The sequence below is a fragment of the Triticum aestivum genome, chromosome 6A (genome assembly GCF_018294505.1).
Source record: "Triticum aestivum cultivar Chinese Spring chromosome 6A, IWGSC CS RefSeq v2.1, whole genome shotgun sequence".
In the NCBI taxonomy this organism is placed as follows: domain Eukaryota; kingdom Viridiplantae; phylum Streptophyta; class Magnoliopsida; order Poales; family Poaceae; genus Triticum; species Triticum aestivum.
In genome coordinates, this window is record NC_057809.1 from 619723502 (window position 1) to 619737572 (window position 14071).

Genomic DNA, 14071 nt, shown 5'->3' on the forward strand with positions numbered 1-14071 from the left:
GCGCCCGGCCGCCGCCTCCAACCTCGCCTCCTCGCCGACCTTCACGTCCGCGCCGCTCGCGCCACCTCCGGCGACCGGAACCCCGCCGGACTTCCGCCACCCGACCTCGGCTTCCGCGCAGCCGTCCCGCCTCCGAGCTCCCTCGCCGAGCTCCGCCGCTGGCCGGACCTCCCCGCAGGAGCCGCGCCTCCCCGCTGCCTCCTCCTCGCCGCGTCGCCGCTTCCCTCGTCGCCGGCGATCACCGGAGAGCGCCATGTGTCGCCGGAACCCGTCCCAGCCAGATCCACCCCGCCTGGATGAGATCCACCGGGAGTCCAACCAAACGGCCTCCGCGTCCCGATCCGTTCCATCCCGGATCCCTCCGCCCCGCGTTGACTTTTGCGGAGGTAAAATTTCTACTAAGTCCTCAAATTCTCAGATCCATATGCCCTTGTTCATCGTGCTATATCCCCGCATCGGTAGCTCCGTTTTGGGCATATAGCATATCAGAATGTTCGTCTCAGAGAGTACATCATTTCATTTCATTGCATCATTTTCATTTGAGTTTATCTTGATGCCCGAAATGCTGTTAGAAGAGTGCTACTTGAGATAATTGCCAGATCTGCTGCTCCATTTAGACATTTGTCATTTTTGCCATGATTATTGTGTGCATGATATGCCCATGAGCTCTACTTATGTTTTGTTAAGGGTTTTGCCATCTTTCCAGAGGTGCAACCCATGTATTTTTGTGATGTGTGTGGTGACTAGCACAAGCTTGCAAAGTGAGGCACTTGGTAATCCTGATTTCAGGGACTTAGTAATTCCACCAAGTCCTTAATCTGTTTATCCCAAGTTGCCATATGTTCATGTTGTTTCCTAATGATCCGTGCCTCTTTTGAGGATGATCTGTAAGGATGTTTTGTTAATCTTGTAGTGCTCTATCCATCCATGTCTTTGTTTACAATTATGGAGCACCCTACCTTGAGTCAATCGAGCTCTACTTTTGTCATTTCGTGAATCTGGGCAGATTGTCTACTTGTCAGCGATTTTGCCGAGGATATTGTAGTTGATCCGTGCATGTTATGTTATTGTTCTTGCCATGTCTAGCTTGTATAATGTGTATTCTTGATGGGTGTATGCTTAGATTGTCATGCCTTTCTCTGTAGTGAGTGCATCGAGCTCGTAAACATGCCTACTTGATATCTGATTTGCATGCTCCAGTTTTTCACTAAGTCTGTAACCTGATTATGTTTTTGCCATGTTCACATGCTTGCAAATGTATTTTATGATCCTTTTTGGCTCAAGGTCACTAAAGGACTTTTGTTAAGCTCTTTGAGTAGCTCCATGCCATGCTTTACTTTGCCATGTTCAGGTCCTGTAGCATGTAGTTTTGTTGCTCTAAAGAGTGCTATCTGATCTGAAATTCCAGACAAGTGTTAATTTCACTAAGTCTGAAATCTGTTTGCCAAATGCATTTTTGTCATGCTTGTTTGAACCTGTTAATGGATGAATTGGCCGTAGTTCAGTGCTAGACTTTTGTTAAGCATCATGAATGGATCCCTGCCATGTATTTTGTTTCCATGTTTGGGTGCTGTAGCATGTTCGTCTTGTTGCATTTAGATGGCTACTTGCTGTAAATCGCAAAACGTGGTCATATTTGAATTGCTTGCCATTTTCAAACCGTAACTCTGATTCCGGTGATCTTTATATCGTTTTCAAGCGATTTCTTCTCATCTTTCTAGTGGCACACTTGGATTTCCAAGTTGAGGCCAGGTTCATGCATTCCTTGTCAATTCTTGCATTTGCATCGCATCCCGCATCCCGCATATCATACCATGTTCATGTGTTGGTTGTTTACTATGTTGTGTGCTTCTTTCCGGTGTTTGCTTCTTCGGGTTGGTTCCGATAACATCGTGATTGTGAGGACCTGTTCGTCTACGTCCGTTTGTCTTCTTCACGGACTCGTTCTTCTTCTTTGCGGGATTTCAGGCAAGATGATCATACCCTCGAAATCACTACTATCTTTGCTTTGCTAGATGCTCGCTCTTTTGCTATGCCTATGCTGCGATACCTACCACTTGCTTATCATGCCTCCTATATTGTTGAACCAAGCCTCTAACCCACCTTGTCCTAGCAAACCATTGTTTGGCTATGTTACCGCTTTGCTCAGCCCCTCTTATAGCGTTGTTAGTTGTAGGTGAAGATTGAAGTTTGTTTCCTTGTTGGAACATGGAGATGTTGTTCCTTGTTGGAACATGTTTACTTGTTGAGATATCACAATATATCTTATTTAATTAATGCATCTATATACTTGGTAAAGGGTGGAAGGCTCGGCCTTATGCCTGGTGTTTTGTTCCACTCTTGCCGCCCTAGTTTCCGTCATATCGGTGTTATGTTCCCGGATTTTGCGTTCCTTACACGGTTGGGTGATAATGGGAACCCCTTGACAGTTTGCCTTGAATAAAACTCCTTCAGCAATGCCCAACCTTGGTTTTACCATTTGCACAAACAACCTACCACCTTCCCTTGGGTTCTGCAGACTCAAGGGTCATCTTTATTCTAACCCCCCCGGGCCAGTGCTCCTCTGAGCGTTGGTCCGAACTAGAGTCCTGTGCAGCGCCCCCTCGGGGAAACTCGAGGTTTGGTTTTAGTTGTATGGAGAGATCATTTGAGTGTGCCCTGAGAAAGAGATATGTGCAGCTCCTATTGGGATTTGTCGGCACATTCGGGCGGTGTTGCTGGATTTGTTTTAACTTGTCGAAGTGTCTTGTAGAACCGGGATACCGAGTCTGATCGGAATGTCTTGGGAGGAGGTCTATTCCTTCGTTGACCGTGAGAGCTTGTGATGGGCTAAGTTGGGACACCCCTGCAGGGATTTGAACTTTCGAAAGCCGTGCCCGCGGTTATGGGCGGATGGGAATTTGTTAACGCTCGATTGTAGAAAACCTGAAGTCGACCTTAATTAAAATGCATCAACCGCGTGTGTAACCGTGATGGTCTCTTCTCGGCGGGGTTCGGGAAGTGAACACGATGTTGGAGTAATGCTTGACGTAGGTTGTTCTAGGATCACTTCTTGATCATACTTTTATCGACCGTGCTTTGTTTTCTCTTCTCGCTCTCATTTGCGTATGTTAGCCACCATATGTGCTAGTCGCTTGCTGCAGCTCCACCTCATATCTTTTACCTTACCCATAAGCTTAAATAGTCTTGATCGCGAGGGTGTGAGATTGCTGAGTCCCCGTGGCTCACAGACTACTTCCAAAACTAGCTTGCAGGTGCCGATGAGACCGTGCAGATGACGCAACCAAGCTCAGGAGGAGCTCGATGAAGATCTTGTCCTTTGTGTTGTTTCGTTCTAGTTGATCAGTAGTGGAGCCCAGTTGGGGTCGATTGGGGACCTTGTCGCATTTGGGGTTCTTCTTTTATTTTGGTTCCGTAGTCGGACCTTGATTGTATCTGGTTGATGTAATGCTTTATTCATGTAATTGTGTGAAGTGGCGATTGTAAGCCAACTATGTATCTTTTCCCTTATGTATTACATGGGTTGTTTGTGACGATTACCTCACTTGCGACATTGCTTTCAATGCGGTTATGCCTCTAAGTCGTGCTTCGACACGTGGGAGATATAGCCGCATCGAGGGCGTTACAAGTTGGTATCAGAGCCTTCCCCGACCTTAGGAGCCCCCATTGATTGATCGTTTTTAGCAGCCGAGTGGTGTCTAGAAAAATGTTTTGAGTCATTTAGGAATTATATATCGGAGAGTTTAGGAATTCTTTTTTACTTCCCAGTCTTCTCATCGCTCTGGTAAGGCATCCTGACGTAGAGTTTTGACTCTTCTCTTCTCAAATTTCACTAAAAAAAATTTAGGATCACGCGGGTATCTTGAAATTGTTCCGATGGTTTTGTGACGAGAACATTGTCTTGGTGCCTCCTGTCAGGGGTTTTGTGGAAGTGTCCCGGGGAGTTGAGCTCCGAGGTGTTGTCGCCACAATTTTATCATTGCAGTTCCGGAATACCTGAGTTTAGTACGCTGACATCGAAAATCTCTTTTAAGCAGTTCGTTAGTGAGATAACCTCGACGCCACCCAGTACTGGGGCGGGAGTTCGGGAGTATTGCCATAACTTGTATAACAGATGCTTTTCGAAGGTTGAGGTAGATGATTTCCGAAGATTTCTTGGTTATGTGTTGAAGGATGGGTACAACTGGATGTAGGATTTGCTAGATTTGGGTGAGATATTATGCTTCCCCTGTATCCCCAACACCTGATTGCATAACCGGAAAGGTTCGGGAGTTTCATAGGTGGGAATTCAAGTAGCTCTTAGGATATCTTTCCGACAGATGTATGATATGAAATTGGGGTTCGACGTCTAGTGGTCCGCCTATTCACGGTCGGTTTTACAGTGGTCTCGTTGTGTCTTAAAGAGTCCTTGGCTATGCCGACTCGGGGACGCTTCGTATGTCATGTGCACTGCCTTGTACATGATGGTGCTGTACGATCGAGCCCGTGTAGGCCTCACCACAAAAATTTCGGACGAAATCTCTATCATATGTTTCTTCCGGCTTATTCTGCAAGCCAATTCTTTGTTTTGTTTTGAGTTGTGGTATTCGAGTTGCTTCAATGTCAAGTGTTGATTCCATGCCTTTCCCAAATGGTGTTCTCATACTCCGATGTGGATACCAATCCTTCTTGATCATCAAGATTGTCTTGTCAATCCTTTTCACCGGCGTGTTTCTCTTCAAATGGATCTGGTCATTTCTACAACCGCAAGATCAAGTATCAGTTCTTCTCAACGGTGTTCGTTTCACCCATTCCAAATTGTCTTTGTTTTTTCCCACCCTCCCTCCCTTTTGCTTTTCTCCAAGGATTCAGATCTCTTAATCGAGTATCCATATTATTGAGGTGAGGTCTCTCCATTCCTTTCTATCAATATTCTTATCTGGTGATTCTCATGAAGATTCTAACAGAGCTTCAAGTTCGTCTCTTATCACTCGTTTTCTTCTCCGGTGGAACCAAGTCAAGCCTTGTGGATCATGTCCTTTTTCCTCGTTTCAAATACCTTTTCTTACCGGTGCACCTCTTTATCATTCACCTCTCGCTATTCATTTGTTCTGGAGTGCTGAAGATATCTCAAAGATTTGTGCTTCCACTCTGCATTTCGTTCAAGCTCTTTCGAGACGGGTATCTCATTCAAGCCATTTTAATTCAACTGGTGCAATATCTTTCAAGTAATCATTCCAACGGTGTTTATTTTGAGTGGGCCCTAACCCACGGGTCTTTTCCCAGGATCTTACCTGACTCTTCCAATTTTCCCGGAGATATCCTCAAATTTCTTGTCAAAGTTTGACGTAAGAATGAGTTATCATCAGTCAAATGTCTTCTCCAAGATCTGTTGAATTCTTTTCATTGTTGGCTCAACCTCTTCACTTTTGATTCTTCCGGAGTATCTCAACTATTCATGGTGGTGTTTCTCGTCGTCATTCTCGGATTTTGAAGACCGAAGAAGAGTTTCTCTTTAATCTTGCTCCATTCTCTTCAAGATTCGTGATTCTAGCTTGTTGCCATCCTCTCGTAATTGTTTTGATCATGAGAATTCTTTTCACCCATCCGGAGTAATTCAGAGTATTTTCAGTTTGATTATCCGGAGTTCATCAATTCAGGACTATTCATTCTCAGCTGTCAGTTATCACTCTCCGATCTTACCGGTGCATCGATCAACTATCCTCTAAACAGTGCGTGATCCCTTCGTTCACTTGCATCTAAATCCTCTCAAGCATCTTCGTTCATTTTATAATTTTTCCCGGTGTTTCTTCATCTTTTCTTCGTTCATTTTCAATTCTTACGGTGGTTCGTTCAAGATTTCTCTTCCTTATCGATTCATTCGTGTTTTCAATCCTACCGATGGTTCGTCAAAGACCTTCCCAAGTTTATGTTATATCTCTCTTAATCTTTTCTACGAGAATGAGTAATATGGCAAATCCGTTGATTGTCATCAATTTAATTGGTGAAGGATAAGCATAATGTAATTCTTATTCTTGTTTCATCCAAGAGATTAATTCCTTATTCCGGAGGCTTAGCAAATTCTCGATTTCACTTGTTTCATCTTTTCTTCTGGAGTTCGTTCACGATGATTAAATTCTTGAGTTCAAGTGCTCGTCTTTCTTTCCCGGAGTTCCAAGATCTAATTATCACGGAGATCCATCTAAATCATTGCAAGGATTCACCTTGTGTTTTCAATTTCCCTTTCTTTTATTCTTTTGTTACCGGAGTTCTTCATGAAGATTCTACATGATGGTTGATCAAGGATTTAATTCTCTCTCGAAGTGCTCATCAACATTCTTTTTCTAAGGAGCTCAAGTATTCTTCATCTTGCAATCCGGAGTGCAAATTCTTTCTACCATATTATCGGAGGTGGTATTATGTCATTCTTGATAATTTGAGTTCATGTTTTCATGATTCACATGTTGCCATGAATGAGATATTTTAAATCCATCAATCTCGTCATTGGAGTTATCTTGGGGTATATTTCACCTAAAGCCTTCCCTAAGGATTGTTGCTATAATGGTGCTCATATAGGATCCAAGTTCTTCATATATCCTTCCGGTGATAAGTTTCTCGTCTCCTCATTCATATCAATCCAATTCTTTTCCCATGAGTGGCAGGTTGTCACCTCATAATTTGAGATGTATTCCATAAGACCATATCAAGCTTACTCTTTTCGTTGTTGTTTTCCAACAACTCCGTGCGATCCTCCTCTTTAAGATGCTTTTCAAGCTCATCGGAGGTAGGAGATGTTGTTTTCTTCTCCGTTCTTTTGTTCCGTTCGTTCCGGAGGCATTGTGTTGTTGTTCTCTTCAACCCATCATCTTGTTTTGTCAAGATCATGTTCTTTTCAGGATTGTCCAATTAACCGGAGTGTTGCGCCCTTTTTGCTCGAGTTCTTTCATATTATCAAGCCTAGCATATCCTTTCAACCGAACTGCTACCCGAATCGATTCTTTCTTGTCCCTCTTGCTTAACGGAGTGCTTTCAACTTCGTTCATCTCAGTTGTATTATTTTCTTGATATGGCTTAACCTTTTCAAGGTTCTTTGGTTTCACTCGTTTGTCAAAGGAGCAACTTAGTTTTACTTCTTCTTTTTTCTCTTCCGTTTTCCCTCCGGTGCCATTCTAGATCTCGGGACGAGATCCTCTCGTAGTGGTGGAGTGTTGTAACGCCCCGAGACTGATGTGCCAGGTGTCGTCCAGTTATTCGCTGTTGTTGCCATGTCATTGCTTGTGTGTCATGCATTGCATATCATGTCATCATGTGCTTTTCATTTGCATACATGTTCGTCTCATGCATTCGAGCATTTTCCCTGTTGTCCGTTTTGCATTCCGGCGCTTCATTCTCCTCCGGTGGTCATTTCTACCTTTCTTTCATGTGTGTGGATTAAACATTTCCGGGTTGGACCGAGACTTGCCAAGCGGCCTTGGTTTACAACATAGGTATGCAAAAACTATCAGGACAAAGTTTCATGATAAATTAAGTTCAATTAATCAAATTACTAAAGAACTCCCACTTAGATAGACATCCCTCTAGTCATCTAAATGAAACGTGATCCACAAAAACTAAACCATGTCCGATCATCACGTGAGACGGAGTAGTCATCAATGGTTAACATCTTATGTTGATCATATCTACTATATGATTCACGTTCGATCTCTCGATTTCCAGTGTTCTGAGGCCAGGTCTGTACATGTTAGGCTCATCAAGTTTAACCTGGGTATTCTGCATGTGCAAAACTGTCTTACGCCCGTTGTATGTCAACGTAGAGCTTATCACACCCGATCATCACGTGGTGTCTCGGCACGACGAACTTTCGCAACGGTGCATACTCGGGAAGAACACTTCTACCTTGAAATTTAAGTAAGGGATCATCTTATAATGCTACCTAAGCAAAATAAGATGCATAAAAGATAAACATCACACGCAATCAGAATATGTGACATGATATGGCCATCATCATCTTGTGCTTTTGATCTCCATCTCCAAAGCATCGTCATGATCTCCATCATCACCGGCTTGACACCTTGATCTCCATCGTAGCGTTGTGGTCGTCTCGCCAACTATTGCTTCTACAACTATCGCTAACGCATAGTGAAAAAGTAAAGCAATTACATGGCTATCGCAATTCATACGATAAGACGACAACCATATGGCTCCTGCCGATTGCCGATAACTTACAAAACATGATCATCTCATACAACAACGTATATCACATCATGTCTTGACCATATCACATCACAACATACCCTCAAAAGTAGACATCCTCTACTTTGTTGTTGCAAGTTTTACGTGGCTGCTATGGGTTACTAGCAAGAACCGGTCTTAACTACGCATAAAAACTACAACGATGTTTCATCAAGTTTGTTGTTTTAACCTTCAACAAGGACCGACCGCAGTCAAATTTGATTCAACTAAAGTTGGAGAAACAGACACCCACCAGCCACCTTTGTGCAAAAGCACGTCGGTAGAACCAGTCTCATGAACGCGGTCATTTAATGTCGGTTCGGGCCGCTTCATCCAACAATACTGCCGAATCAAAATAAGACGTTGGTGGTAAGCAGTATAACTATCACCACCCACAACTCTTTGTGTTCTACTCGTGCAATTCATCTATGCATAGACCTGGCTCATGATGCCACTATTGGGAACGTAGCATGCAATTTCAAAAATTTCCTACGATCACGCAAGATATATCTAGGAGATGCATAGCAACGAGAGGGGAGAGTGTGTCTACGTACCCTCATAGACCGAAAGCGGAAGTGTTAGCTTAACGCGGTTGATTTAGTCGAATGTCTTCGTGATCCAACCAATCGAGCAGCGAAGTACGGCACCTCCGAGTTATGCACATGTTCAGCTCGATGACGTCCCTCGAGCTCTTGATCCAGCAGAGGGTCGAGGGAGAGTTTCTTCAGCATGATGGCGTGGTGAAGGTGTTGATGATGTGATCCACGCAGGGCTTCGCCTCTACAACAATATGACCGGAGGAGTAAACTGTGGAGGGGGGCACCGCACACGTCTAAGGAACAACTGTTATGCTTTGGGGTGCCCCCTGCCCCCGTATATAAATAAGGAGGGGAGGATGCGGCCGGTCTATAGGGGCGCGCCAAGGGGGGAGTCCTACTAGGACCCCCAATCCTAGTTGGACTCCCCTTCCTTTTTCGGAGTGGGAAAGGGGAAAAGGGATAGGGAGTAGGAGAAGGAAAGGGGGGCGCCGTCCTCTTCCCTAATCCTATTCGGCCTCCTCCCTTGTAGGGAGCGCACTAGCCCCTTGTGGGCTGGTGTGCCTCCATCCTAAGACCCATGTGGCCCATATTTCCCCTGGGGGGTTCTGGTAACCTCCCGGTACTCCGAAAATACCCGAACCTTTTCGAAACCATTCCGGTGTCCGAATAACTTCGTCCAATATATCAATCTTTACCTCTCGACCATTTCGAGACTCCTCGTCATGTCTGTGATCTCATCCGGGACTCTGAAAAATCTTCAGTCATCAAAAACACATAACTCATAATACAAATCGTCATCGAACATTAAGCGTGCGGACCCTACGGGTTCGAGAACTATGTAGACATGACCAAGACACATCTCCGGTCAATAACCAACAGCGGAACCTGGATGCTCATATTGGTTCCTACATATTCTACGAAGATCTTTATCGGTCAAACCGTAATGACAACATACGTTGTTACCTTTGTCATCAGTATGTTACTTCCCCGAGATTCGATCGTCGTTATCATTATACCTAGTTCAATCTCGTTACCGGCAAGTCTCTTTACTCATTCTGTAATACAACATCCCACAACTAACTCATTAGTCACTTTACTTGCAAGGCTTCATATGATGTGTATTACCTAGAGGACCCTGAGATACCTCTCCGATACTCGGAGTGACAAATCCTAATCTTGATCTATGCCAACCCAACAGACACCTTCGAGGATACCTATAGAGCACCTTTATAATCACCCTGTTATGTTGTGACGTTTGATAACACACAAGGCATTCCTCCGGTGTCCGGGAGTTGCATAATCTCATAGTCGGAGGAACATGTATTTGACATGAAGAAAGCAGTAGCAATAAAACTGAAACGATCATTATGCTAAGCTAATGGATGGGTCATGTCCATCACATCATTCTCCTAATGATGTGATCCCGTTCATCAAATGACAACACATGTCCATGGCTAGGAAACTCAACTATCTTTGAATATTGAGCTAGTCTAGTAGAGGCTTACTAAGGACACAGTGTTTTTTCTATGTATCCACACATGTATCAAGTTTTCGTTTAATACAATTCTAGCATTAATAATAAATATTTATCATGAATAAGGAAATATAAATAACAACTTTATTATTGCATCTAGGGCATATTTCCTTCATTTCATTCATTCATTCATATATATAGAGGAAAGAGGAGGGACCAGATCCCAACGGACAATGTGCGTCTCTGATTGCAGCCGTCCGAGTGAAGTTTCATAAGTTTGATTTTTCCTATATATATATAGTAATGCTAAACTAAGCTTGAGTGTAGAATAGCTTATTCTACACCCCAGTAACGGTACATACAAAATACAGTAACACACTATGTAAAATATAGTAATTTTCGTAGAAATGTAGTAAATCACAAACTTAGATGATAAAAAAATATTTTCCGAATTACTACATTTTATACACCGTTTTACTAGATTTTGTACATAGCGTTACTAGGGGTGTAGAATAAGTTACTCTACACTCACGCTTAGAATAGCGTTACCCATATATATATATATATATATATATATATATATATATATATATATATATATATATATATATATATATCTGATTCTTCAAATTAGATCTGGCGGAAGCGGGACGAACTCCTACCAAATGATCGCATACGAGCAATTCAAGAGGAATTGGCGGGATTCTTTGTTGACCACGTCACACCTGAAGATGGAGAATACCATCAGGAATTGCAATGCGATTTTGGTAGATGATGTTAGGGATTGTAATAGATGTTATATTGTATATATGCATCAACGTGTACTATATGTAGTAGCATCGAATAGATATACGAAAACTTGTTGTTCGACCAACAAGCACGGAGAAAGAGAGGTCACTTCTCTCTATATATTGATCATGACGATGTTGTGTAATTAATGGTTCCTTCATTGCTTACTAGTTAGCGTCGAGTTCTCTCCATATGTAGTAGCTAGCATCGACCAAGCATGGAGAAAGAGAGGTCACTTCTCTCTATATGTAGTAGCTAGCTAACACAATATGAAACCCCTAAACCCCTCCTTCAAAAAAAAAACCAGCGTCTGGCAACTGCTGACGCGTGGCTGCCTTTTAGTCCCGGTCGGTGTTACCAACCGGTACTAAAGGTCCTCCTGCCTGGGAGCCCCATAGCGACCACGTGGAGACCCTTTACCCAGGTTCGTAACACAACCGGGACTAAAAGTGGTGAGCATTAGTCCCGATCGTTTAGTCCCGGTTGCAGAACGGGGACTAAAGGCCCTCTAGAACCGGGAATAATGCCCTATTTTCTACTAGTGGAGTACGATCGGGCCATTGAGAACTAAATGGCGAAATGGGTCGTGCCCTTCTTCCTCGGGGCCCATCCTCATCTTTATCTAGTGCAGCGGTGAGGCGGATGCAGAGGGTGAACATTAACTAATACCACTAGAAGAATGTGGGAAATAAACATTGTAAATATGTACAAGAGCACGCATGTCATAAATGCAGAATCGATATAGTTGGGCAATATTTATCAAAGATAGCATCTCGATAAATACAACTTATAAAAATAAGCGGGCCATTTATTTTGATGCAAGGAGATATCATGATGTCAACATTAATTTGTATAGTACAAGGAGAAAATAACGTGAGGTATATCAACATTAATTTTATTTGACGTAACAAGATATACAATATCAATACAGATGTATTATAGTATATGGAGAATATTAAATGCAAGATATATCGATATTAATTTAGTAGATAATACATTCAAGAACCCATACGAGCAACATTAAGATATGACTGTGCCTCTATGTAAAGGCCGGCAAAATAAAGGACTCCTGTTAGCAAATGAGCAGACAAAGACAACCCGAGGATATCAATACCAGTATATATAGCATAAAGAGAATACAGATGCAAGATATGTCAACATTAACTTCAGCAAATAATTTTGAGAGATACATAAATGTAAGAACAAATATAATTGAGGAACATTTATCCAAGATACGATCGTGCCTCGATTGATACATAACTATCTCAGAATGAGTAAGAAATAATCCCTTATTAAATACAAAATATATAAAGTTATGTGAGACACTGATTTTGACATAAAAATATATCATGATATCAATACTAATATATATAGTATAAAGAGATTACAAATGCAAGATATATCAAACATCATTTAGCAAATAATATTTGCAAGAAACTGTATAAGCAACATCAGTCGTGGATACGACTGTGCCTCTATATAAACACCACAAACTAAAGGTGCTCTTTGCAGCGAAGGAGCGCCAACAACAAGGCAAATACAAGTAGTCGATCTCTTCTCCTCATGGCACATGTCAAACAGAGCGACACAAGGAGGACCGTGGCCATCAATTTCCTGGTCATTGCTATGATGTTTGCTTCCACTTTGCCACCCTGCCATGCACTCAAGAGTAAGTTGTTTGCATATCCAAGATAATTAACCTACCAAAAACTTGTCTGATTGAGTAGCTAACGCTATGATGGTATATCGCCTGTAGTTGTGGGCGAGAAATGTGTGTATTTGCAACGGTGCACCACAACTGACTGCAAGGATGAATGCATGCGACTAATCGGGCACAAACGTGGCTGGGTCGGGACTTGCAGAGAGGTTAATAGCTGTTGCTGCAGAAAATACGGGAAAGCACCATTTTGATCGTGGCTCCATGATGTAAGATGAATCCCAGTCGTGCTTGTGCGAATTGTAATCCCCGCGAATAAGATCATCGCATGTAATGTATCTATCTGTTTCATCAAAATGGAATAAACATTTGGGATGTGATTAGGTGCAAATCTGCCGGTTGTCTTTCTTGTATACCCAATTTATCATTCCTACTCCACAGTTTTAGATTATGAATGAATAGCCACACCATTACTACTATAGATTTCATTGGATGTTGTCCAAACTGGTCAACTATACCGTCTTTAAGGTGGCCAATAGGAGCGTTTTGCTTGGACTGGGCGGATGGCAGCGCTTCTTTTTTGTGTTTGTCTTTCAGACTTAGATCTCCCTCGAATTCATCATCTGGACGTAGTCGACGGAGCTTCAGTGTAGATTACTGCATTTTTTGAGGCAATGAGATTAGTGTTTCTCGTCATGTGGCTAGATTTGGTGTCAGATCCTTCAGATCTATGCAAGGGTTCAACAACGACGACTGCGACTCCAGGGCGCTAGTCCTTAGAGCAACATGCATAAAGACTTTCCGGTTGTCATCGACAAGGTGAAGCCAGCTCCGGTAGGTGAGTGTTGATAGTGGCGCGTCGACGACTCGTTTTGACGGCGGTAGTGGTCGTTCGGTGGTCTCGAAATCTCGATCTAATTTTGTTATGTTTGGGATGCTTTGTATTTCTAGTGAACTTTATAGTATAATACTAGTTCATTTGTAGAGAAAATGTTGCTCTAAGATGGTAACTCTAGATTTAGATGTCTGTTCGGTGCAAAAAAAAACTATAGATGCATGTGCCGTGGTTGATCTACTGGTGTGTGGTGTGCTTGGACGAAGAATTCGAGCCGTCGGTTACACTTTTCCTCCACTGGTAGAAAACGAGGCTTCCATACGCCCCCATTAGTCCCCAAAACAATCGAACCGCGACCAAAGGGGTCTTTAGTCGCGGTTCGGGAGAAGACCCGCGACCAACTACCTGGGCCCAGCACGCTCGGTCGACAGCTGGCGGACGGGAGGGGCTTTAGTCCCGGTTGGCGTGGCCAACCGGGACTAAAGGTCCCAGAAGGCCTTTAGTCGCGGTTGGCCAGGCCAACCGGGACTAAAGCCCATCCAGCTGGCGGACGGGAGGGGCTTTAG

At 43.1% G+C, this 14071-nt stretch overlaps 1 long non-coding RNA gene across 1 annotated transcript; it reads left to right on the forward strand.

The window, feature by feature from the left end:
• Positions 1-12499: 12499 nt before the first annotated feature.
• Positions 12500-13045, forward strand: LOC123131495 (uncharacterized). Its single transcript, XR_006464189.1, has 2 exons — positions 12500-12682; positions 12770-13045. It is a non-coding gene; the product is annotated as an uncharacterized lncRNA (long non-coding RNA).
• The last annotated feature ends 1026 nt before the right edge of the window (positions 13046-14071 follow it).